General features: G+C 42.9%; 2 protein-coding genes across 3 annotated transcripts in view; both read left to right on the forward strand.

Moving 5' to 3' along the window:
- Positions 1-27,803, forward strand: part of CTHRC1 (collagen triple helix repeat containing 1) — a 403,638-nt gene that overhangs the window by 21,916 nt on the left and 353,919 nt on the right. The window lies entirely within an intron of this gene.
- The window catches only part of ATP6V1C1 (ATPase H+ transporting V1 subunit C1), a 90,160-nt gene that overhangs the window by 18,658 nt on the left and 43,699 nt on the right, over positions 1-27,803 (forward strand). Inside the window, 1 exon segment of one of the 2 annotated variants that reach the window (NM_001260769.1) lies at positions 20,105-20,119. The exons of the other annotated variant lie outside the window; for it this stretch is intronic. The gene's annotated coding sequence lies outside the window, so the exon portion shown is untranslated. 2 annotated transcript variants of the gene reach the window in all.

Raw genomic sequence — 27,803 nt, forward strand, 5'->3', positions numbered from 1 at the left:
ATACCACATTTTTGTCTTCTTTTTTTTTTGATGGAGTTTCGCTCTTGTTGTCCAGGCTGGAGTGCAATGGTGTGACCTCAGCTCACTGCAACCTCCGCCTCCCGGGTTCAAGCGATTCTCCTGCCTCAGCCTCCGGAGTAGCTGGGATTACAGGCATGCACCACCACACCTGGCTAATTTTGTATTTTTAGTAGAAACAGGGTTTCTCATGTTGGTCAGCCTGGTCTCAAACTCTCAACCTCAGATGATCTGCCCGCCTTGACCTCCCAAAGTGCTGGGATTACAGGCGTAAGCCACCGTGCCCAGTCACACATTTTCTTTATTCATTCATGCATCAGTGGGCACTTAGGTTGATTCCCTGTCTTGGCTATTATGCCTACTGCTGCAATAAACCTGGGAGTGCAGAGATCTCTTTGACATACTGATTTCCTTTCCCTCAGATATATACCCAGCAATGGGATTGCTGGATCATATGGTGGTTCTATTTTTAATTTTTTGAGGAACCTCCATACTGTTTTCCATAGTGGCTGTACTACTTTACATTCCCACCAACAGTGTATGAGCATTTCCTTTTCTGACAACCACCCCTTCTTGAGCACTTACTGTGTGGATCTGGGTATCAGAATCTTGGTTAAAATCCTGGATCTGCTACTGACTCATTGTTTGACTTTGGACATGTTATTGAGTCTCTTATATCTAAGTTCCTTTGTAAAACATGGAAAATAATTTCTCTAAAGGATAGTAAGGACCTGTTTTATGTGGGTGTGTGTTGAGGGTACTCAATTAGACAGTGAGCTGGGCTGCGGCCTTGGCACACAGTGAGGCTGCAGCTAAATAACTTTCCAAAGTGTCTATCACTGACATCTGTGGCCATGGAGTAAGTAAATTATTTCCAAGCTTTCTGATCACCAGGGCAAGATAAATAGTGATTTTCTGTATCCCTCATGGGATTAGACCACTGAAAGGTTTTTTGTTGTTGTTGTTGTTTGTTTTTTTGTGTGTGTTGTTGTTTTGAGACAGAGTTTTGCTCTTGTTGCCCAGGCTGGAGTGCAATGGTGTGATCTTGGCTCACCGCAACCTTCACCTCCCAGGTGCAAGGAATTCTCCTGCCTCAGCCTCCTGAGGAGCTGGGATTACAGGCAGGCACCACCACGCCCAGCTAATTTTGTATTTTTAGTAGAGACGGGGTTTCTCCATGTTGGTCGGGCTGGTCTCGAACTCCCGACCTCAGGTGATCTGCCTGCCTTGGCCTCCCAAAGTGCTGAGATTACAGGCGTGAGCCACCGCCCTTGGCCACTGAAGGGCTTTGTAAGCATTTGTTGACAGACTGGTGACCATAGCCAGGTAAGCTCCCCAAGAGGATAAGAGTATTCTTGGGACACAGGGGGAAGAATAAACTGAAGGGGAGGGAATGGACCAGGCAAGAAGTGGAGCATCAAGTTGGTATATCAATATCAAAGGGAAAGGGCACCTGGTCCACTGAGGTCCTCCGGAGCAGCTGAAGATTTCAAAACAAGATAATGGTGATGGGGGTGGGATGGCCTGGGGGGCACAAATAGAATAGGTGAAACTGGATGTAAAGTGTGGGAATCTGTGTTTTCAACAAGCACCCGGGTGATTTGGGGATAAAGCCTAAGTAGAGGATCTTGTTTTTATGAGAATGTTGGGATAGAAGAAAATGCTGTAGTTTTCCAGGGAAAACCTCAGCTGCCCTTGACATGCTAATTTGTATCTGAATTTCCAAGAAATGATGATTGCAACCCCTGCGGGGTTATAATCCAGCCCCCTACTGGGGCAGGTGGACCTTCCACCCCCAGGAATTTTAATTCCTGTGCCATTCATGAATGTATGCTGCCATATTTTTCAAAGCCCTAGTATGGGGCTTTCCTTGGACTAGATGAATCTTTTAAAATAGGTCTGAGCTCTTACTACACTTCCCATCCCTGTTTTATAAATGTAAGGTATTTACTTATTAATTATTACTTATGTAAATCACAATATTCTAACAGTATAAATGAATTCAGTTTTTTATTTTTATTTTTTATTTTTTAGAAGCTCTGAGGAGTGAATCCATAATACAGTTCAAAGAGAGATTTAAATTGCTAATTTCCCGGCACTGGAATGTGGGAAAAGATTGTCACAGATTTAGCATGAAAGCCATGTATTTAACATTCCTATGTAATAACCCTCTCTTAAATTGCATTTTGGTTTGAGAAACAGCAAGAACAAATTCCGCACTAGGGGAAACTTTGCTGTTGATTTCAAAGGGAATGAGAATTTATGGAGCACCTCTGCCCACCAGGAAAGAGCTTTCTCTTGAGTCTCCCACATGACTGTGTACTATGTATCACATTGGAAAGAACTTCTCTTTTTTCCTAATGCGATCTGAGTTCTGCATTTTGCTGCCAGAACAGGGAAGTGAAGGGATACATAAGAGACATACGTAATAGAAATGTAAAAGACAAGCAATACCACCAGAAGATAGATATAATTTGGAACAAAGATACTTTTATTTGCCTAAGGCTCAGAAAGTCGTTTGCCAGGCGATGCTGGAAGGAATTAGTTGACTTCCTCTCCCAAACCACTTCCTTGGCGCTCATTCTCTTTCAGGTGGACAAGATATGGCATTTTTTTTGTTTTGTTTTGTTTTGTTTTTTTTGAGACGGAGTCTCGCTCTGTAGCCCAGGCTGGAGTGCAGTGGCGGGATCTCAGCTCACTGCAAGCTCCGCCTCCCGGGTTCACGCCATTCTCCGGCCTCAGCCTCCCGAGTAGCTGGGACTACAGGCGCTGCCACCTCGCCCGGCTATTTTTTGTATTTCTTAGTAGAGACGGGGTTTCACCGTGTTAGCCAGGATGGTCTCGATCTCCTGACCTCGTGATCCGCCCATCTCGGCCTCCCAAAGTGCTGGGATTACAGGTTTGAGCCACCGCGCCCGGCCAAGATATGGCATTTTGACTGCTAGCAAATGTCAGATGTCATTGTGACATTTCAGTGGCGCAATTGGTGACAATTCAGCCAATTTTGGGGGGCACCTTCCACATGCCCCAGGGTCTGCATTCAGCCCTTTATGTACATGGGCTCATTGATTCTTCCATATTTTCTAGAATGGGATTTTACCCTGGCTGGCACAGAGCAAATGCCCAAAGAATGGTAACTATTGTTTTGAATCATCATTATTATTTTTATAAATAACTTCCATATGAGGTGATGGAAAAATTTCAGATTTTGACTTGGGCCTTGGAAAACAGGTTCAATTTTAGTAGATGGAGGTAAAAGGAGGCAAAGAGTGACCTTATATAAACCCAAGGCTGAAGGAAGGCGGCTCTAAGGGGTGTGTGGGTGGTTAGGAGTATCTTGTCTGAAATGAAGTTTGTATACAGCAGGCTTATTTGAAGTCATGCCTAACAAAATTACTTTGGGTCTAATTTTGGAGGCTTGGTAGGCCAGGGAGCTTGGACATGAATTTAAAGACAATGGGAACTCACATTAAAGTTTCTGAAACGGCTGGGTGCGGTGGCTCATGCCTGCAATCCCAGCACTTTGGGAGGCTGAGGCAGGCGGATCACCTGAGGTCGGGAGTTTGAGATCAGCCTAACCAACATGTAGAAACCCCATCTCTACTTTAAAAAAAAAAAAAAAAAAATTAGCCAGGTGTGGTGGTGCATATCTGTAATCTCAGCTACTCGGGAGGCTGAGGTGGGAGAATCACCTGAACCTGGGAGGCAGAAGTTGCAGTGAGCCAAGATCGTGCCATTGCACTCCAGTCTGGGCAACAAGAGCAATACTCCATCTCAAAAAAAAAAAAAAAAAACCATTTTCTGAAGGGGGAGCTGTTCTGGAGTATGCAGGAAGGATTGGAGTGGGAGGAGAACAAGGAGAGGAATACGTTTTAGCGATATTGCAGTTATTTCAGGTTAAAAGTGATAGAGTCAGGGGCTGAACCAGGATATAGGCTATAAAAACAGAAAGGAAGGGATATGTGTGAAAGAAATTAAGAAAGAGGACTTGTTAGGACTTCACGTCAGGTGAAAATTATGAGGAAGATGGATACATTAAAGAGAGTATAAAGGTCTTAATCTTGAAAGTATGGTAGTATCATTTCCAGAAAAGGGAGATGATTTTTAGGTATAAATTGGTAACCTGACTTTGAACACATTGATTCTGATTAGAGTGGACCATCTCAGTGAAACTGTCTACTAAGCAATTGCAAGTGGAGGATGGCTAAATAGTGTAAACTCTAGGAGAAGAGAAGAATGGAGAACCTATTGTGTGGAAAGACTCATCTTTTGTGGGTAGAGGAGGAAGGGAGCCATTGCGGGAGAAGGAAGAGAGGTTTGATATGTGGGAAGAGAAGTGACATAGAAAGTAGCATCACATAAGTCAAGAGAGGAGGTAGATTAAAGCCAGAGGATGAGGAGTGGTCAGAAATGAAGAGAAAAGCTTGGGGCAGTAGACATCTGTGGGGGGCACTCCTGTTCTCCTGACCTCCCTGCTTCTGGATGATATATCAGAAGGCATTACTTCTATTATATGTGTTTATAACACCACACTAATTCTGACACCAAATGTGTGTGTGGTTTATTCCCCCAACACCAACCAATTCTTCAACTCTCCAGATGCCAACTGGATGTCCTACCATTTAATTAAATTCTGATACTAATTACTAGGAGTTAGCACAGGCCCCACAGGTTAAGGACTCATTCCTAAAGACCTCCCTCACTTCAGATGCCAATCAAAAGTCTGGGCCACTTATACTTCTGTCAATGAGAAGAGCCAAACTCTGTAAAATATTGGAAGAGATTTATTCTGAGCCTAATGTGAGTGACCAGTGGCCTGTGACACAGCCCCAGGAGATCTTGAGAACATGTGCCCAAGGTGATCGGGCTACAGCTTGGTTTTACACATTTTAGGGAGACATAAGACATCCATCAGTACATGCAAGATGTACATTGGTTCAGTCTGGAAAGACAGGACAACTTGAAGTTGGGGGGAAGTGGGGAAGGGTTCCAGGTTATAGGTAGATTCAAAGATTTCCTGATTTCCATTTGGTTGAAAGAGTTAAGTTATTGTCTAAACACCTAGAATCAACAGAAGGGAATGTCTGAGTTAGGATAGGGGTTATGGAAACTGATATTCCCACCGTGCAGAGGAAGCCTCTAGGTAGCAGGCTTCAGACAGAATAGATCATGAATGTTTCTTATCAGAGTTGATTCTCTCCTGGATCAGGAAAAAGAAGGAATGGGGATTCTCTACAAAATGTAGATTTTTCCTCACAAGAGACAGCTTTATAGGGCCATTTCAAAGTATGGCAAAAAATATAATTTTGGGGGTAAAATACTTCAATTTCTTTCAGGCCTGCTATTTGTCATGTGATGCTATACCATAGGCTGAGATTTGGTGTCTTATTGCTACAAAGAGTCTGTTTTGTCCGTCTTAAGATCTGTTTTAATGTTAATGCTGGTCAACTGTGCCGGAATTCCAAAAGGGAGGACGGTATAATGAGGCCAGTCCAACTCCCCCTTTGCATCATGGCCTGAACTAGTTTTTCAGGTTAACATTGGAATGCCCTTGGCGGAGAGGAGGGGTCCATTCAGCTGGTTGAGGGGCTTTGAATTTTATTTTTGGTTTACATAGCCAACCACTTATAAAGTCAGGGGGTTCCCACAACTCCCCTTTGGATTGGATAATTTGCTAGAAAGTCTCACAGAACTCAGGAGGACACGTTACTTACTACTGCTGATTTGTTATAAAGGATATTCTAAAAGATACGCATGAACAACCAGATGAAGCGATACATAGAGTAAGGTTGGGAAGGGTTCTGAGCATAGATGCTTCTGTGCCTGTGGAGTTTGGGGTGTGCCACCCTCCCAGCACATGGATGTATTCACCAACCCGGAAGCTTTCTGGACCCACAAACCCCACTTAAGGTTTTTATGGAGGTGTATTAGCGTATGATTGATTAAAGCATTGGACATTGGTGATTTACTTAATCTCTAGCCCCTCTCCCTCCCCAGAGGTTGGGGCTAGGGGTGGGGCTGAAAGTTGCAACCTAATCACTTGGTCTTTCTGCTGATTCGCCCCCAACCTGAAGTTACCTAGGAGCCCCAGCCACCAGTCATCTCTTTGGCATAAACTCAGGTATGATTGAAAGGAGCTTACTGTGAATGATGAAGATGCTCTTCTTATACCTATCCTTCAGAAATTTACAAGGGTTTTAAGAGTTCAATGCCAGATCCCAGCACTTTGGGAGGCCGAGGCGGGCGGATCACAAGGTCAGGAGATCGAGACCACGGTGAAACCCCGTTTCTACTAAAAATACAAAAAATTAGCCGGGCGCGGTGGCGGGCGCCTGTAGTCCCAGCTACTCAGGAGGCTGAGGCAGGAGAATGGCGTGAACCCGGGAGGCGGAGCTTGCGGTGAGCCGAGATTGCGCCACTGCACTCCAGCCTGGGCGACAGAGCGAGACTCTGTCTCAAAAAAAAAAAAAAAAAAAAAAAAGAGTTCAATGCCAGGAACCAGAGATGAAAACCAAATATGTATTTCTTAGTGTATCACCATATCACAAAGTGTTCCGAGGCTTAGAGAAAGAGGGTAGCTCTGTGGAGTCAAGATTGTAAATCTTGGTTGATAACTTTACTCAAAACCTCACGAATAAATCTTTTGTTTTTTTAGACTGGGTCTCACTCTGTTGCTGAGGCTGGAGTGCAGTGGCACCGTGTTGACTCACTGAAACCTCTGTCTCCTGGGTTCAAGCAATTCTCCTGCCTCAGCCTCCCGAGTAGGTGGGATTACAGGCACCCACCACCATGCCTGGCTAGTTTTTATATTTTTAGTAGAGACAGGGTTTCACCATATTTGCCAGGCTGGTCTTGAACTCCTGACCTCAGGTGATCCACCCACCTTGGCCTCCCAAAGTGCTGGGATTACAGGCGTGAGCCACCGTGCCCGGCACAAATAAATCTTAATCATGGTCAGTAGCAACATCCTTGAAGATGGCAATTCTGTCATTTTATTTTTCACATCATTGTCAGCATCATCTGGAACCGATATTTACTGACCCTCAGTTAGGATACCTTGGATGCAAATACAGAAATACAGTCTTGGCCAGGTGCTGTGGCTCATGTCTGTAATCTCAGCACTTTGGGAGGCCAAGGCAGGAAGATCACTTGAGCGCAGGAGTTCAAGACCAGCCTGGGCAATATAGTGAGATCTTATCTCTACAAAAAATTTACAAATTAACTGGGCATAGTGGTGAGCACCTGTAGTCCCAGCTACTCAGGAGGCTGAGGTGGAAGGATCACTTGAGCCCCGGAGGAGGAGGTTGCAGTGAGCTGAGATCATGCCACTGCACTCCAGCCTGAGCAACAGAGTGAGACACTGTCTCAAAAAGAAAAAGAAAAAAAAAAAAGTGGGTCGGGGGGGAGGGTAATTAAGGACTCATATTTTTTTCCATTTCTCCAGTGGAAGCCATCCCCAGTGGAAGCTTCATTCTCAGGGAGGTAGCAAGATGGCTGTAGCATTTCCAGATTGCAGCAGAAGCATGACTATTTTGAGGCAAAGGAAAGACCACCTCGTCCTGTAGGTCTCTCTTAAGAGCAAGAGAACTCCGCGGAAGCTTTCCAGCAGATTTCCCCTTATGCCTCATCTGCCAGAATTAGGTCACAGGCAAATACCCGAAGCAATCATTGGCAAGAGAAATGGCATTACCTTCAAACATTAGAACCATTCCTGACAGTTTCCTCTGACATACGTGGCTAAAGAGATGGGTCCCTGAACAAAACTGTGGTTCTGTTAGAAAGGAAGAAGAGGGAATTGGACTCTGGGTGGGACCCTGGGTGGAGGGTACATTGCTTATCAGTTTCTAGGACTACAAAGACATGTTTACTTAGGATCCCTATTTGAAAGAGGCTTTTAACTAGTTGCGGGTAGACACACCAAAAAATGACAACAGAATGTTTAGTAAGGTTCTAAACACACAGTAGGCACCTAAAAATATTCACTGAATGAATGAACACATACTAATATTACACCTTGGGTGCTAAGTGAGTAACACAGCTATGCCGCACAGGTTCAGAAGAATGACTGCTCAAGAAGTTCTAGTGCAATGACTCATCAATTTCATGAGGTCCTGTGACAATGCAGATACCCAGGCCACAACCTCCAAAACTTGGATTCAGTGTTTTCATGGACTGCAGATTTAACAAGAATTTCAGTACAACCTCCATTAGTGTTAGGGAAGGTAGCTGCAGGATGTGGTTAGGGTAAACAGGTATTGTTTCCCCACTCCCAAAATCATTTAATGAATCATCAGATTAAAGACCTAGGAGTTTACCTTCTGATATTTGTAAAGTGATTGCTAAGATCCAAAACATAGTGTTTGGCCAGGCGCAGTGGCTCACGCCTATAATCCCAGCACTTTGGGAGGCCAAGGTAGGCGGATCACAAGGTCAGGAGTTTGAGACCGGCCTGACCAACATGGTGAAACTCCATCTCTACTAAAAGTATAAAAATTAGCTGGGCATGATGGTGCGTGCCTGTAATTCCAGCTACTCAGGAGGCTAAGGTGGGAGAATCGCTTGAACCCGGGAGGTGGAGGTTGCGGTGAGCCGAGATTGCTCCATTGCACTCCAGCCTGGGTGACATAGTAAGACTGTCTCAAAAACAAAACAAAACAAAACAAAAGGTGTTTAATAGTTCTTTTTTTACAGACATGTAAAAAAGACATGAGCCACAACATCTGGCCACCTGTTATAGCTTTGGGGAGTTCCTCCAGGTAATCAAAGGAAGCTTTATTTTGGAGAAAGCTCCACAGTCATCTGAGGGCTATGTGATCTACTAGTGGTGTACACTTGAAGGTTTTTTATTATGACTTATAAGGTATAAGTCACTATATTTTGTGGAAAGAGTAAAGATAATGCCTGCCTTCCATATAGTCCTGGGATGCACATGGCAGCTCTGGGGACAAAGTGTTGTTTACAGGGCCGGGCACGGTGGCTCATGCCTGTAATTCCAGCACTTTGGGAAGCCGAGGTGGGAGGATTGCTTGAGGTCAGGAGTTTGAGACCAGCCCGGGCAACATAGTAAGACTCCATCTCTACCAAAGAAAAAAAAAATCAGCCGGGTGTGGTGGTGCACACCATAGCTATTCAGGTGGCTCAGGGGAGAGGACCCCTGAGTTCGAGGCTACAGTGAGCTATGACGGCACCAGTGCACTCCAGCCTGGCTGACAGAGTGAGACCCCATCTCTAAAACAATTTAAAATTAAAATTAAAAAAAAGAAAGTGTTGTTTGCAATTGTTGGGATCCCCCAAATGAGACTTATACCATTCGGTGGGCACAGATTGACAGTAATACCAACGTGACCTTAGGGTCAGCTGTTAAATCAAAAGTTCTAAGGTCACTTTACACAACTGAATCTAGTCCTTATTTATGGAGGAACTGCCTGAGGGCAGTCAGCCCAGTCGCTCCTGTTTGTTCATGTTGCCAGCAGGGTGACATTATCAACCCCATGGAATGACTGAGCAATGGCAATAGGAATGAGGCTGAGGAAGACATCTGGAGGTATTGACAGGTGATTTGCACGGGAGGTGCAGGAGCTGGGGCCATCCCCTGCTGTTTTGGTAAGATTAAGAGGAGTGATGGTCAAACTGTGGTCACAGCCATCTGGCAGGAGATGGCTGACCCAGCAGTGAGTTAAATTTAGGGCACTTCTCCTAAGGTGCAAGTTCAGGAGAATCACACTAAGATGTTTTCCTTCCTGAAGAAAGCTCCGGTGATGATTTCGAAAGACAATGGTCGTTAAGGTCTCTCTCCCCAGCACTGGCTGAGGTCTAAGATGTTACTTCCCAGATGCTGGGGTTGTTGTTCTCAAAGTGTGCTTAAGACTAGTATTCATTATTTCTGTTGGTAATTTTTTTTTTTTTTTTCAAGATAGGCTCTCACTTTGTCACCCAGGTTGGAGTGCACTGGCAGGAACACAGCTCACTGCAGCCTCAACCTCCTGGGCTCCAGGGATGCCCCCACCTCAACCCTCAAGTTGCTGGGACTATCGGTGCCTGCCACTACACAAGGTTAATTTTTATACTTTTTTGTAAACACATTGTTTCACCATGTTGCACAGGCTGATCATGAACTCCTGAGTTCAAGTGATCAGCCTGCCTCAGCCTCCCAAAGTGCTGAGATTACAGGCATGAGCCATCAAGCCTGGCCTCCTGTTGATAATTTTTTAACCACACCCTCCCCTTTAGTAAATCAGTTGCCCTATGTATCGTTAACTATTTTGAAAGATATATGTTTGTACATTCACGAATTAGGTGTAACAACACATAGGCGACTAAAGGGATGCTGCTTATAACCATTAAATACAGTGCATCAGTGTTTTGTGTTGTTTTTCTAGAGACAAGGTCTTACTCTGTCACCCAGGCTGCAGTGCAGTGGTACAATCATAGCTCACTGCAGCCCCCACCTCCTGGGCTCAAGTGATCCTGCTGCTTCAGCCTCTATAATAGCTGAAACTACAGGTGTGCACCACTGTGTCTGGCTAATTTTTTAACTTTTATTAGAGACGAGGTCTTGCTATGTTTCCCAGACTGGTCTCAAAGTGCTGGGCTCAATCTTCCCATTTTGTTCTTCCGAAGTGCTGGGATTACAGCACTTTGTGAACCATCTTGCCCTGCCAGTTTTTTTTTTTTCTTTTTTCTAATCAGATTGGTACATTATAACTACTAAATACTAACTTCCAGTTCTGTCACTTTTAGACTATTTGGTGTAAATAAGATGAAAATCAGATTTAGTCCAGAGGTGACTACTTCTTAGTATAGCACAGTACTAAGAACTGTTCAAAATCTTTTCCACTGTGTCATGTAAGCAAAGTAAAAAGTAGTAATAAACGGAACAAAATCCTGAAATGAAGGCGGGAGAGCAGAACTAATTTTTTAAGAAAATATATTCCTATTTCTATGAACATTTGCTGCTCCTAAGATTTCATGCTATTTCTAAGGAGATAATGACAAAAATGATGTTTTCTGCCGGGCATGGTGGCTCACTCCTGTAATCCCAGCACTTTGGGAGGCTGAGGCGGGTGGATCACTAGGTCAGGAGATCGAAACCATCTGGCTAACAGAGTGAAACCCCAACACGGTGAAACCCCATCTCTACTAAAAATACAAAAAATTAGCCGGGCGTGGTGGCGGGCACCTGTAGTCCCAGCTACTGGGGAGGCTGAGGCAAGAGAATGGCGTGAACCTGGGAGGCGGAGCTTGCAGGGAGCCGAGATCGCGCCACTGCACTCCAGTATGGGCGGCAGAGCGAGACTCTGTCTCAAAAAAAAAAAAAGATGATTTCTATTAGTTCAAGGACCAAGACTACGAGGGACCAGAGGAAAGGAAGTGACGGTTTTAACTACTCAGAAAACACAGTACCTCTTCCCTTCCCCATCCTCTGTCATAAAATGTTTGAAATCTGCTCTTTCATTTGATTGTGAAATCTGTTCAGCTACCCTTACTGAATGCTTACTAGGTGCAATGCATATTCAAGACTCTCTGGTACAAGGCGGTCTTGGTAAGGCTGATAAAATATAATGCAAGTGGAATTAGCTAAATGCCAATAAGTGCCACAAGAATTCGGAGTATAAAAGGAGTATGTCTAAGAGACGATAAAATAAACGAATAAATAAGAAAAAAAAAAAAAGGAGGCCAGGCACGGTGGCTCATGCCTGTAATCCCAGCACTTTGGGAGGCCAAGGTGGGTGAATCACTTGAGGCCAGGAACTTGAAACCAGCCTGGCCAACATGGTGAAACCCCATCTCTACTAAAAATACAAAAAAGAAAGAAAAAAAAAAAGAAAGAAAGAAGTGAGAAGAGGCTTCACACTGCAGAGGACATGGGTTCATGCTAAAGCATGGCCCAAGGGGCCAGACAGCCTTGGTTTAGAACTCATACCTGCCACTTACTAACTTACTGAGCCCATGGTGCAGGTTGCATAAGTGCATGAACATGAATAGAAATATTCTAGAAGAGGCCAGCCGCGGTGGCTCACACAGTAATCCCAGCACCTTGGGAGGTCGAGGTGGGTGGATCACCTGAGGTCAGGAGTTCGAGACCAGCCTGATCAATATGGTGAAACCCTGTCTCTACTAAAAATGCAAAATTAGCCGGGTGTGGTGGCATGTGCCTATAATCTCAGCTACTTGGGAAGCTGAGACAGGAGAATCGCTTGAACCTGGGAGGTGGAAGTTGCAGTGAGCCGAGATCGTGCCACTGCACTCCAGCCTGGGCCACAGAATAAGACTCCATCCCTCCCCCCTCCAAAAAAAGAAAGAAAGGCTGGGCGCGGTGGCTCATGCCTGTAATCCCAGCACTTTGGGAGGCCGAGACGGGCGGATCACGAGGTCAGGAGATCGAGACCATCCTGGCTAACACGGTGAAACCCCGTCTCTACTAAAAATACAAAAAATTAGCCGGGTGCGGTGGTGGGCGCCTGTAGTCCCAGCTACACGGGAGGCTGAGGCAGGAGAATGGCATGAACCCGGGAGACGGAGCTTGCAGTGAGCCAAGATTGCGCCACTGCACTCCAGCCTGGGTGACAGAGCAAGACTCCGTCTAAAAAAAAAAAAAAAAAAAGAAAGAAATATTCTAGAAGGATGTACCCAAGTGATTTTTCCTGAATGGAAGAATAATGGGTGATGTTTACATCTTCTTTTTGCTTGTCTATACTTTCCAATTATTAAACAGCTAATAAGTATTAATTGTTATAACAAGAATAAAGAAAAACATAGTTTAAAAAGCTGGTATTCACCGCTTGAACCAGGCAGGCGGAGGTTGCATTGAGCCAAGATCTCGCCACTGCACTCCAGCCTGGGCAACAGAGTGAGACTCTATTTCCAAAACAAAACAAAACAAAACAAGACAAAACAAAAAAGGCTGGTATTCACTAAATACTTGACATTTATTGCTATGACAATTTCTGTTCCTAGTCTTCTCAGCAAGGGACATGATCTATAGAAACGTGTGACCGTGTCGAGTCAGAAATTCACTATGAGGCTGGCATTCAGGAGCGGATCTCTTAGCTAGTGAGTGAACCTGAGGTGGGAGGCAGGACTCGACTCCAGAGGCAGGGCTCCAAATCGGATGGAGGACTAGCTAAACCAGGGCAGGGGCAAAAGCAGCTTTTAATCAGACACACCTACCAGTGTGCCATGTCAATTTACAGCTGCCATGGGAACAGCCAGGCGTTACCACCTCTTTCCATGGCAATGACATAATGACCCAAAAGTTACTACCGCTTCCCTAGAAATTTCCTCATAAACCGTTCCTTAATCTGAATGCCATTAAAAGTGGGTATAAATATGACCAAAACTGCCCTACTCTGCCTACTGGGTAGCCTCGCTCTGCAGGAGCAATCATCAAACTGTAACACTGCCTCCTCAATAAAGCTGTTTTCTTCTACCTCTGGCTTGCCCTTGAATTCTTTCCTGGGAAAAACCAAGAACCCTCATGGACTAAGCTCCACTTTGGGGCTTGCCTGCCCTGCATCAAACCTAGCTGACATCTCAAAGTGGCAAAGCAACTATAATTTATTATATGATTCAATTTTATTCTCATAACAATAGAGGTAGATATTATTGTCTCACCTTACAGATTAAAAAATTGAGGGTATTATACATTATGCAGTAAGTCACAAATTTGGGAATCTGAGAGTGTTATAAGTCAAGTACTAAGTTTCTCAGCCTCAGCATGGTTGACATTTTGGATTAGATAATTCTGTTTGGGGTCTGTCCTGTACATTTTAGGATGTTTACCATCATCCCCGGCCTTTACCCACTAGGTACTAGTAGCATCCCTACCCCTAGGTTGTGACAACCAAAAATGTCTCCAGACATTGCCAAATGTCCTCAGGTTGGGAATCATGAGTCTAGTATATTCATTAACCTTGAGCAATGAACTCCAAAAATTCAAGATATAAACCTCATACCATTTTCAACACTTCACCTTCACAGGGGCTTAGTTCTTAATTAAATCTTTAATAAATAGTGTTGATGATGAAAATGAACATAAATAATGATGTAATAAACATATTTTGCATAAATACTTTTCTATCTTTTGCATTATTTCCATTCTAATGACAGTCAAACGGAACAAACATTTTAAAGGCTTCTCATTCATACTGTTAATCACTGACTAAAGAGTTGTACAAATTTACATTTCTACTATCAGTTTAAGAGTCTGTCTTACCACACCCTCACCAGCATCGGTTATTATGTGTATATTTCTATCTTTGCTAATATGAATTCTTATTTCTATTTATTTCAATATTTATGTTTATACAAATTTGTATTGTTCTTATTTATATTTTTGAGCACTAATAAAAGTGAATATTTCCCATATGTTATAGCCAGTGGCACTTCTTTTTTTCTCAACTGTTTTGTGCTTTTTGCTCATTTGGCTTTCAGGTGGTCTTAGTATTGTTCTTTTTTTTAGAGACAGAGTCTCGTTCTGTCACCCAGGCTGGAGTGCAGTGTTGCCATCTTGGCTCATTGCAACCTCTGCCTCCCAGCTTCAAGCGATTCTCATCCCTCAGCCTCCTGAGTAGCTGGGATTACAGGCATACACCACCACACCTGGATAATTTTGTATTTTTTAGTAGAGACAAGGTTTCGTCATGTTGGCCTGGCTGGTCTTAAACTCCTGGCCTCAAGTGATCCATCTACCTTGGCCTCCCAAAGTGTTGCGATTACAGGCGTGAGTCACCGTGCTCAGCCCTTAGTATTATTTTTATCAATTTGTTCAAGCTGTCTGTATATTGTAACCTGGATAGCATATATTTCTACAAAAAAAATATTTTGCATAAAGGCATTAGAGCTTAGACTTTATTAAAGCTCTGGGAAGATGGCAAAGGATTTAAATCACAGCAACTGAAGGAAGCTTAAATTGAATTCTAAACACTCCTCTTTTTATAAGTCCTTTGTCATTTGTCTTTCTCTTTTCTCTTTCTTTCCTTCTCTTCCCTATGCCTCCCTCCCATCTCTTCATTCCCTAATTTCTGTTGCCTTTCAGTGGAAACTAGCTTAGTTATTTCTTTGGTCTTTGCCTCCATTTACCGATACTCTCTGTTTGTCTTCCACCCTAGTGGAAGGTATTAGTTTATCAAGGTATTTTCTTAAATGAGGACACTTAGTTTAAGTGTTACGCCAGTAACAACTTTCAAGATATCTTGATTATTATACCAGAGTGAAAAAGAGTTCTGAATCCTGTTGCCCTATTTGTTTCAAATACTTTCTCCACTTTGTTTAACTAATGGGTAATAGGCTTAATACCTGGGTGATGAAATAATCTGTACAACAAACCTCCATGACACAAGTTTACCTATGTAACAAACCTGCACATGTACCCCTGAACTTAAAAAATATTTTAAAAATTAAAAAAAGAAAACAGTAATCAAAAAACAAAATAATTTATTGCTGGTATGATTCCATCCTGCACAGCTGTTCTCTGGAGTGTGGTCGTTTACCTCTGTCTGGCTTCTCTCCTACCTAAGTGCTTGCTGCCACCCATGGAAGATTTGATGGACATGGACATCAGACTCCTGAGGCTCCAGAACTATCTTTTTGGTTGTGAACTAGAGGTCAACAAAGATTATCACTTTAAGGTGGATAATGATGAAAATGAGCACAAGTTATCTTTAAGAATGGTCAGTTTAGGGGCTGGTAGAAAGGATGGATTGTATATCGTTGAAGCAGAAGTAACGAACTATGAAGGCAGTCCAATTAAAGTAATACTAGCAACTTTAAAAATTATGTACAGTCAATGGTTTATCTTGGGGGCCTTGAAACAACATCTCCTGTGGCCTTAACACTCAGTGCGTTTCAGGGCCTGGGCATATGAGTACACAGCACTTACTAGGTATGAAGGAAGACGCAAAGCAGGAGATGAAGAGGAGGGAGATGTGAGACTCTTTAGTATATCTGGAAAGTGATCTGCCCCTGGAAGTGGGTGCATTTCCACAAGAAAAAAAGAAAACTTCTTGCTGATGAAAATCACGATGATGATGATGAAAAGGAAGAAGATTTTGATAAGGGGAAAGCTGAAGAAAAAGCTCTAGTGATCTATACAGGATACTCCATCCAAAAAATGCACAAAAATAAAACCAAAATAAAAAAGACTCAGAACTATCAAGATTAAGAATCCTTCAAAAACAGGGGGAAAAAACCTCTTAAAACACCAAAAGGACCTAGTTTTGTGGAAGACATTAAAAGCAAAAATGCAGGCAAGTATAGAAAAAGTTGGTTCTCTTCCCAAAGCTAAGTACATCAATTATGTGAATAATTCCTTCTGGATGACTGACTAGGAAGCTATTCACGATCTCTGGAAGTGGAAGAAGTCTCTTTAAGAAAATAGTTTAGGCCAGGTGCGGTGGCTCACGCCTGTAACCCTAGCACTTTGGGAGGCCAAGGTGGGCGGATTACTTGAGGTCAGGAGTTCAAAACCAGCCTGGCTAACATGGTGAAACCTCATCTCTCCAAAAATAAATAAATAAATAACAATACAAAAAATTAGCCAGGCAAAGTGGTGGATGCCTATAATCCCAGCTACTCGGGAGGCTAAGACAGGAGAATCGCTTGAACCTGGGAGGTGGAGGTTGCAGTGAGCAGAGATTGCACCATTGCGTTCCAGCCTGGGCAACAGAGTGAGACTCTGTCTCAAAAATAAATAAATAAATAAATAAATAAAATAGTTTAAACAGTTTGTTAAAATTTTCTCTTTCTTTTCTTTCAAAAAATTCTTTTAAACAAATAGTTCTTATAGAGACAAAAATTATCTGTCATTTCATTTCTATAAGTTGATATCTGACTGTCCTTTTTATAATTCAGAGTGAGAAGTTCCCTACCGTGTTGGATAAATATTGTCCAGGTTCCATCGGCAAAAATGTGTTGTCCAAAATGCCCCTTTAGTTTTTAAAGATGAAACTCCATCCTTTGTTTTTTTTTTTTTTTTTGAGAGAGTCACACTCTGTCACTCAGACTGGAGGGCAGTGGCACTATCTTGGGCTTACTGCAGCCTCTGGCTCCCGGGCTCAAGCGATTCTCCTGCTTCAGCCTCCCAAGTAGCTGGGATTACAGGCATGCACCACCACACCCAGGTAATTTTTGTATTTTTAGTAGAGATGGGGTTTCACCATGTTGGTCAGGCAGGTATCAAACTCCTGGCCTCAAGTGATCTGCCCACCTCAGCCTCCCAAAGTGCTGGGATTACAGGTGTGAGCCACCGTGCCTGGCTCTTTGCTTGGTTTTCAGTATATATGTATGTATGGAATATTATGATAGGACATAGTAGTAGCTGTGGTCAGACAAATGGAAATCATGGGAAAACAAAAATATACAAGTGAAATAAGCTCAATATTTTAATAAAGGAAAAAATAAATTTTTTCCCTTGAAAAAGTTGTAAGAAAAAAACAAATCTTCTCGTATGCATCTTAGGAGTGCTTTAAACTTAGATGTTTCCAGATGAGTCGTGTTTAGATAGGTGGAAATGGAGGAAAAGGTGTGGCATGCCCATGGATATCTAGTATGCTTATATGCATAGTACAGTATTAAAAAAGTGAGTTGCTTCTCTGTAAAAACATATTACTTTACTATTAGAAACCATTGGAGAGCAATCATGCCCTGCTTATATTAAACATCTTTGCTAGATTCTAATTTGATTTTTTGAGATGGGGTCTTGCTTTGTTGCCCAGGCTGGAGCACATGGCGCACTCACTGCAGCCTCAGACTCCTGGGCTCAAGGGGTCTTCCCATCTTAGCCTCCTGAGTAGCTGGGACTATAGGCATGCACCACCATGCCCAGCTATGTTTGCTAAATTTTTAAGTGAGATACACTCAACTTCATAAAAATTAGAGCTAACATTTATTGAGCACTCTGTTATACTGCCTCCCAAGTATAACATGGTAATTAAAACACTGGAGCCCAGGCACGATGGCTCACCCCTGTAATCCCAGCACTTTGGGAGGCCCAAGTGGGCAGATTACTTGATCTCAGGACTTGGAGACCAGCTTGGCCAACATGGGAAAAACCCGTCTCTACTAAAAATACAAAAATTAGTTGGGTGTGGTGGTGCACGCCTGCAGTCCTAGCTACTCAGGAGGGCGGGGCACAAGAATCACTTGAACCCGAGAGGTGGAGGTTGCAGTAAGCTGAGATTGCACCACTGTTCTCCAACCCAGGCGACAAAGCAAGACTCCATCTCAAAAAAACCCCGAAACTAAAAAAAACCCCCAAAAACATTGGAAAGTGCTGCGAGGTATAATTCAGTTTAGCAACTAAGAATCCAAGACAAATCCCAGCACTTTGGGAGGCGGAGGCGGGCGGATCACGAGGTCAGGAGATCGAGACCATCCCGGCTAACACGGTGAAACCCCGTCTCTATTAAAAATACAAAAGAAATTAGCCGGGCGTGGTAGCGGGCGCCTGTAGTCCCAGCTACTCCGGAGGCTGAGGCAGGAGAATGGCGTGAACACGGGAGGTGGAGCTTGCAGTGAGTAGAGATCGTGCCACTGCGCTCCAGCCTGGGCAACAGACCGAGATTCCGTCTCAAACAAAAAACAAAACAATACAAAACAAAACAAAAAAAAAATCCAAGACAAAAAGTCTGCTTCAGGACCACACACAAGCACGAAGAAATCAAGATAGTTCAAGCATAGACCTAACAAGAAAAAAATTGCCTTTAGGCTCATTTTGTGATGGCAGATAAAAGCCTCTGGAATTCTGACAAGTTTGTGAAGCCATGTTACAGAACTGGTTATTGTAATTGCGTGAACTTCATCCAAAACTGGTGAAAGCATCAGGCTGGGGATAGTCTGGTGGTTGTTACTTTCTGTCCGACCTAATACTGAGGCTCTAAGAAATTCTGTGGTGAATTTCTGTAGGGGGACACAGCAGAAAAGGTGTAAGATAGGTCAGAAAACCTGGGTCCTATAATACATAGTAATAATGACGACCATTTACTGGTTGTTTCCTAGGTACCAGGCATTGTGCTAACCGCATGCTTCATTTAATCCTTACAATACCTCTGTAAGGTATTTATTATTGCCACCACTTTGCAGGTGAATAGGCTGAAGTTCAGAGGTGTAAGGTCACACAACTAGTAAGCAGGAGAGCCTGGATTCAACACCTGGTGTCTATTCCCTTGTGCTAAACAACACCGTGCCCTCTGATTCTTCACTTTCCTCATCTGTAGATCTAAAAGGATTAAATTAGAAAATCTCAAAATTTCTACTGCTTCTAAAACTGTGTTCTAAATTACCACATTACTATCTATCTTCCAAAGCTAATGAAATATGCAGGGTTCCGGGGAGCTTGATACCTATTTTTCTCCAAAGGACATGATTTCCCCTGTCTACGCCTCTGTCCTAAAACCTTCTTTGGTTTCCCACTATCTAACATGGTTTCAACTATTTATGAGGCACTTTCGTGGCAAGGAGTGATTCTTCCCAGTGGACAATCCTAAGAACCAGCGCAGTGCTTGGCGCACAATAAATGCTCCATAGACCATTTATGAAATTAAGTCTAAGTGGACTTCAAGGAAAATGTGAATCTGCTGAAATGAACTACTAGCCAGGATATTAGGTAGAAAACCAGGCTGACGAAGAAAACCCCAAGTGGAGAAGCCCTTTTAGGGGGCTGGAGACAATTTCTGACCCGCAGAAACCTGAAGTGGAGTGCCGTTAGGCATGGTGGCGGTGACGTTTACAGGTGGCGGACAAAACGCCGCCTGCGACACTGGAAGAAGCGGAAAACCCCACCCATCCTGTAACAACCGCAACCAGTCCCAACGCTGGGGTCCCCTTGCCTCCCTATAGCCTCCTAGTCCCGCCCCTCTCCCAAGACCCGAGGGAGGCAGCGGCTGCGGCTGCGCAATGGCGCGCGCGTAGGCGGAGCGGCGCGCGCGCGGTCAGCTGACTGCTGGGCTGGCACGTGACTTGTTCTGTGGGCGCTGGGGTAGAGGAAGCCTTGAGGCCGGAGCTTAGGTCGGGAGGGGATGGAGCGCTGAGCCGATAGCGTCCGCCAGGCCGCCCGCCTCCGTACCTGTTACTGCTGTCACTTCCTCGTTTGACACCTTCCTGGGTCAGTGAGCGATGGCTCTCCCCGGATGGGGAGTCCTGGTCAGGCCGAAGCTTGCGCTGCGGTCGCCGTCTGGGAAGGACGGGGGTGGGTGCGGGGGCAGAGACCGTGGCGTTGGAGCTGGAGCTGGCTGGGTGGCTGTGTCTGCTTTCTCGGCGCCAATTCACCGTCTGGGGCCTAGGTTCCGTCTCTAAGGAAGAGAAGGAGGGAAAAAGAGAAAGCTCTCGTGGGTAGTTAATGACAGCCTGAAAGGAGAGAGCGAGCGATTTGGCACCTTTCTTCTTGGGTAGGAATGCACACCGCCTGATTGAGGGGGATGAAGTGACAGAGAGGTCCAGGTGAGGCTATGGAGTGGTGTGTGTGAGGTCACAGCTAGCTCAAGTGCCTTCACTGGGTGTGTGCGGGGGGGAGTTCGCGGGTGTCAGGGGGTCGGGGGTGGTGGATGACAGTTTAAAGGCCTAGTAGCCCCTCACTGCAGGCAGGGAGCCCTCACAGAGTACACAAGGTCCCTCTAGGAATGGGAAAGAAGAGGAATCCAGAGAACCCAACTATTTTTTAGTAGAATGGGGGAGGGTAGGCAAAAAACCAAAACAAAAACCTAGAAGAGAACTTGGTGAGAGTCACGTAAGGCATATTGAATCACTTGAGAAACAGGAGTGTGGCGGAAGCTAGTACCCTTTTCAGAGGAAAATTCTGATATGTTAGGGAAAAATCACATGCTTCAGTGAGAGCCCAGTACTTAGCACCGCTCTGGGAATGGAGCGGTGGGATGTAAACAGTCTATCCTTAGGAGTTCGCACTAATGTTGGAGAGAAAAGTCACACACAGGACACGTTAAAATACGATGCAGTTTATATATAATTACCATAAAGAGAATGCGAAGTGCTTAGAAAGTGTGGAGCAACGACACGTGTAAACTGGCACTATGGGAAAATATTCTGGAGGAAAGAAAACTTGAGTCTTGGCAAGCCCTTAGGATTTGAACAGGTTGAGAGAAATGGGAGTAATTTTACAGACGGGGAAAGCCACAGTATTTGAAAGCCTGAAGATTGGGATAGGGAATGCTTCTTGGGGAGTCAGAAGTCTAGCTTTTGTAGTGGATTGCACTGTGGAGAAGTGGGAAAGAAAGTTGGGAGTCAGGTAACGAGGACTTTTGAATGGTAGTCATTTACTTATTCATGCAAATAATGTGTATTGAATACATGCTATATGCAGGTACAGTGCTGATGGTAGGGTTTAGAAAATTGTCTTTATAGAGCTTACAGGCAAGCATAGGGGATGGATTTTAAAAATCAAGCGTGAAATGTGCTTTGAAGGAACAACAGTGGTATGAAAGAGTGTACTAGGGGCATGTGTATTATGGAAGATTTAAAAAAGGCATTGCTAAGAATATGACTTTTTAAAAATTAAAACAATTTTGTTTATTTTCTTCATACCCTCTCCCTCTGAGAGGGTATGACTTTTGACCTGAGATCTGAAAAGAGACTGAAAAAGGAATGTGAAGGTGTGAATGAAAAGAACATTCCAGGCCTGTCAGAGTGGCTTATGACTGTAATCCCAACATTTTGGGAGGCTGAGGTGGGAGGATTGCTTGAGGCCAGGAGTTCAGGACCAGCCTGGGCAACATAGTGAGAACCCCGTCTCTACAAAAAATAAAAAAATAACTAGCTGGGAGTGGTGCGTGCCTGTAGTCCTAGCTGCTAGGAAGGCTGAGGCGAGAGGATCATTTGAGCCCAGTAGTTCGAGGCTGCAGTGAGCTATGATCATGCCACTGCACTCCCTCCTGGGAAACAGAGCTAGACCCCTGTCTGTGAAAAACGAAAAAGGAACGTTTCAGGCTGCAGCAACAGCGTATGTCAAGGCCCTGAAATGTGAAGAGGAAAAAAGCTTTTCAGCGTTTTTGAAAGGCTAGCGTGGCTGACATGGGGAGGGAGAGAGGCAGGTGGAGAAAGCTGGGGTCAGGCCAAGCAGAGCTTTTATTCTAAAAACAGAGGGAAGCCTGTAAAGATTACAGGCAGTGGATTGAGACAGGTTGTGGCTTTTTTTTTGGGAATAATGGAGGGTGGCAAAAGTGAATGAGGGGAGACCCGCTCAGGGAAACATTGTTGTAATCCACTGAAGGATTTGAAGGCAGGATACCTTCTCTCTCCACTGAGGACTTAAGGAGAACGTTTAACTGTACTCACTTTTAGAGGGTTCAGGAGTTGGGGAAGGGAAAGAATGATTAGATTCTATCTACACCCTTCACAGGGTAGTTGTAACTACCCTCGAGGCAGTCCTGAAGTACATATCGGAGGCTCTTTTGCAAAAATTTGTTTTGGCTTTTCAAATTTATCCTTTTGTAAGGTCGTCTATTTCAGAATATCTTTTATTGAAATATGTTAGTTACAGGGAGGGATCACTTTCATGTCTATTTTGTTCTCACAGTTCTTTGAAAGACAGTGAATGAAAATGCTATTCTTTATATAGATGGCAACCTGGAACTAGAAACAGGTAAAGTGATTTGGCTGAGTCCGGAGTAACTGCCACAGTTTCTGACTGCTGATGTATTCCTGCTGATTACCTACACAGTACTAAAACCACAGTCACATCTAGAGAAAAGGGCGAGTTTTTTGAAGTGCACAATAGTCTTTGATTCAGCATTTTTTTTTTTTTTTTTTTTTTTGGCGAACTTCTCCCTGAAGATTCAGCACTTTTGATGAACTTTTTCTGGTAGAACAGCTTCAAAGGAATTGGCAGTGGTGGGCTGTGTCTTATCTGTAATCTTGGGTAGAGCTGTTCAATTTACAGTTCATCTGGAGGAGACAATGAACAACAAGGTGAACTGAAAGTGCTCCGGTTGTCAATCACAGTTCTTTGGCAACAAGTGAGTCTCAAATTACGCTGAAGAGTGAGTCTCAGGGTTCTGTCTCAGAAGTCCTGGATCTTTTTCTCTTTTGGTATACCTTGCAGGGACTAGATAAAATCTAAAGAAACAGTACTCAGGATCTAACTAAATGTTGAGAGCTAGATAGTGTAATTCAGCTTTTAAAACTTGGCACAAAATACTCATTTTTATTTTTTTGGTATATTGGTCTTAGGAGCCTCATGTACATTAGTTTTTGCAACTTAAAAAGAAACTTTAGGGCTTCAAAAATCTGATTTTGTGATTATTTCCACAACTCGTGAGATAATACCATTGGCCAACTGGAATGCCAAAGTAAACCTTTGCCAAAGGTCTCCATGTAGTTCACCCATCCCTAAGCAGTAAGTTTTCTTTTGAACTTGATTCTGCTTAGGAGTACTACAGTTTTGACTGAGTACCTCCTACTTACAATTTTGCTCTTGGACATATTTAAATCTATCTACAGGTTACACCTTTTTCACTCTTTGGATGTGCAATTATATATCATTTTATTTATAAATTAATTCATGTTAGATTTCCATTTTTCATCAATTTTTTAAGACAGAGTATAAACATTAGCATAGTGCCCTTGGGAAGCTTAGGCAATAAACCAAGGCAATCTAAAATTTCCTATTGACGTGAGTGATTCTTGGAACTAGAAATTTCAAACTATATTCTTGATGCTGAAACAGAATTTTTTTCCAGCGGTACATCTACTTCTAACATTATACCATATGCAAATGTGCTATGCATTTATTGAGTTAAAAAAATGAGCCAGGTAGGCAGTGGAGGAGAGGTGCTTTGGTTATATCAGGGGATGAAAGTATTAACTGTATATCTAAAATGTGGGGGTTGTGTGTGTGTCTGTGTGAGTATGTGTGTGTATTTGAAAATGCTAGGTAAGTGATGTTTTATAGAAAGGGATCAATGTATCTTCTAAGGTACTTTAAGCAGACTATCAAGGAATAAGAAGTTATAAATTAAGGCATGTTAACAGGTGGTTTAACTTTACCATGAAAGGTTTTCCTTTTGAATCAGCCCATAGTTTAGTGTTTCTGTGTGGGTGCTATTGGCAGTTTGGAGGTCTGTTTCGCCCCTCCCACTAAATGCTGATTAGCGATCTCCACACTGGGACAACCCAAAATGCTCCCATACATTTCCAAACTCCTCCTCGAGGAGAGAGGCACCATTTGGTTGCAAAACATGCATGTGGTGTCATTGTTTATTTGTTGGGCAACTATTAAGATGTTGAGGATACAGAGGTTAAAAATATTTTAATAAACTGCATATAATGGAATTCAAGTAATTTAAAATCCAGTTTTTGATGTTTTAATGTAACTCCTTTAGTATAAAATTACTGAAACTATATCCTAATATTTATTTGAGGCACTTGTCTTTCATAAAACTGCATGAATAACTCAAATAGAGTCCCCTCAATCTCAATAAAATGTAGTCACTAACTGACTTTGGGCAACTGATTTCACCAGCTGTTCCCTCGTTTGCAAGTGGGGGTGGTGATAACATCTCTTTTGAAGGAATTAAGTACAAAATTGCTTCAGTAGATGGAAGTGCTTATCACTGGGCACCACACATGGTACATATTCAGTGTTACCTGTAAACAGAATCTCAACCTTACTTAGAGTCATGAATTGGAGAAAACTAACTTATCTTAAAGTCTTTAAGTTGGTGAATTTCATGCCAAAATACATTGTATTAGAGATACACCTTCTAGCAGAATGTGGTACTGTACTCCAGTCACTATTATAAATTACCGGCCCTGAAGAAAAGGGAAGTCATGTTTTGTGAGCCATGAGTGTAGATTCAGGGAATCCCCTGGCATGGAAGGAATTATTTGCCCTCTGGGTCGCTGCTGAGTTGCCTGTGCAGAGGAGGAGTCTCTAGAAGCTGAGAAGGTTTTGGTGATTACTTGCAGTAATGGGTGTTTGACAGGGCCCTCCTGGCCACGTCTGCCAATTCAGCAGCTTTACCAGAAGTTACTAGAAGGTTTTCCAGCATTGTATTGTGTCTGTGTTACATCCCCAACCCCACTCCACGATGTCACAATGTGTTTCCAGTTTTTATGATAGGCATCTATGTGAAAGTAAGGCTTTGCTTTTAACATATTGCTTTCTAGGCAAATGTGGAATAAAAAAAATTGTAGTTGTTGATAAAATGTATCTAATAAAGATTAAATTGTCTTTCATATTTAAGTATACTTATGGCAATAAATTATGGTAGACTTAATAGGATTATAGAGCATTTATAAATGTTGTTTCCATTGAAAACAAAGCATGGAATATTTAAGATTTATTTAAGAACGGCGGGGCCGGGCGTGGTGGTTCACGCCTGTAATCCCAGTGCTTTGGGGGGCAAAGGCGGGCAGATCCCTTGAGGTCAGGAGTTCAAGAGCAGCCTGGCCAACATGGTGAAACTCCATCTCTACTGAAAATACAAAAAATAGCTGGGCATGGTGGCTCGTGCCTGTAATCCCAGCTACTCAGGAAGCTGAGGCAGGAGAATTGCTTAAACCCAGGAGGCAGAAGTTTCAGTGAGCCGAGATCGCGCCAATGGCACTCCAACCTGGGCAAAGAGTGAGACTCTGTCTCAAAAAAACAAACAAACAAACAAACAAAAAAAAACTACATCATATATTCTGACAATTTAAACATCTCATTTCATATGAATCGTGGAAGTATTCCTTGAAAGGTAAAGTTACTGAAAATGTTTAAACAAATTATATTATGTGCAAGCCCCTGCCACAATCCCAATTAAGATGCTTCTGTTTTGAAGGATAGAATTTTTACATTCAAAGAGGAAATAGTTATTTTTACTTTTTATTTGTATGGTGTTAGTGATTTCTAGGGTAGGATGTGGCAACTTTTTACCTGAGTGGATTGTGGTAAATGTTTCCCATAGATCAGTTCTGTTAAAAGTTGATGTATACATTTAGAAGACTAAATGATACTTCACTGATAGCTGAGGTATGCCTTCTTATGCTTCTTAAAATAAGCTGCTTTAGTAAACTTGGTATTTTCAAGTATTGAAAAGGAAGTTATTTTGCATGGAGACTACCTTTTAGGCTTAATTTATTGTGAAATTTAATTTACCGTGAAAGGTGATTGCATTTCAGAGACCATGGTTTGGTTTTCTTGAAAGCATTAAAATCAGTTAAGTGTTGGAGCGCTTAGTGGAGTGCGGTACTGTTTTCTGCAGTTGCCCCTATCTTGGGTCAATCCCATACCTTCCATTCACAGAAGCAGTGCCAGCAGCTGTCTTGTTCAGGTTTATAACCCCCCCCCCCCACCACCACACACACACCTTTTGTGTTGTAATTGTTGTTGTTTTGTTGTCTTTGTATGCAAATCAATTGTGGTAGGAAAATAATCCATAGCCTTCAAACTCTCAGAAGTGGGAGATAAAGTAAATGAAATTAACAGTCCCAGAGCTTTGGATCCAGGTTTTTTTGTTTTTTGTTTTTTCCCTTTCCCCTTTCCTCACACTTTTTTCCCTTCCATGTTGAAAAATAATTATTACTTTTTTTTTTTTAAGCAGCACACTTATTGCAGTCAGACAAAATAGAAGTGCCTACAGAATTGACTAGTGTTTCCCTTTTACCTGCCTGTATCTTCAGTGTTTTTTTCTGTCTTGACATCTGTATGAAGTCTTCCTCCCACCCTCCCTGCACACACACAGACCTGCCTACTCATAAGACCTGCCACTCTCTCCCACCCCCAGTTGTAAGCTCCATGAGGACAGGTTCTACATTTTATTTGTTTCTCAGAGCCTGCTACAGTTTTGGGAACTTAAGCACCCAAAATATTTTGTGAGATGAATAAGAGCTTAAATTGAGAACAGTTGCAGTCAGATGAGATGTGTGACAAAATATAAAATAGATGTCTGCCTGATGCTGTTAATGACATGAGTGTAAGTAGACATGTGGGAGAAGTAGTGGAATTACAGTAACAGGTTTTGTGCATGGATGGACTTAGTTGGGAAAATCATTTTGTTAAGGGAGGCTTGGGTTGGCTTAAACTGGAAGAGAGAAGTTTGTTTTGTGCGAAACAAGCAAAGGCAGAATAGGAAAGAGAAAGGAGACCTGGGGTCAAGATGGATTAAGAGAGCTCAGGAGGAATGCGAGGATAAGGCAGAAAAACTCAGACAGGGACACTAGTAGTGATGACAGTAAAGATTGGCAGATTTGAGTTTTGTTTCCAAGAAAGAAGCAGGACTAGGGGTGTATATTTTTGTGAGTTGTTCAGCCTTCTGTCCATAGCCTTCATGAGTATTGCCATTTCTTGTAACTTTAAATATACTGTATAATCATAGAAATGCCTGTTTTGTTATAATGGTTCTGAAATTTGGGTGAATTACCTGAGGGACTTAAAATAGAAAAAAAGAATACTGGGCCTCACCTAGTATAGGTTCAGGTAATGAGTATAGGAGCAGAAGAGGATCCTGGATATTGCAATCCAATCCTCTCGTTTTACAAGTGAAGACATTTATGCAGACAATTATATGCAGAACTGGGATTAGATTTCGAGTCTTCAAATCCTCAGCGCAGTGCTCTGGCAATTACATTGTGCTTCCTGAAATTGACATTTGGGTTTCCTTTGGCTGTGATTCCCAGTGAGGTAAAAGGACTGTTTACCAACTTTGATCACATCTTCAGAGGTAGCTGCAATTAACCACATTTGCCCTTCTCTTTTGTATGAACTCCAGGACTCTTTGTTATGATGCCATTTAATGGTCTCTAAACTTTTCAGTGTTTTCAATTATGAGGATACTGCCCTAATAAAGCTGTGG

The sequence above is a fragment of the Macaca mulatta genome, chromosome 8 (assembly GCF_049350105.2).
Source record: "Macaca mulatta isolate MMU2019108-1 chromosome 8, T2T-MMU8v2.0, whole genome shotgun sequence".
NCBI classification, from domain to species: domain Eukaryota; kingdom Metazoa; phylum Chordata; class Mammalia; order Primates; family Cercopithecidae; genus Macaca; species Macaca mulatta.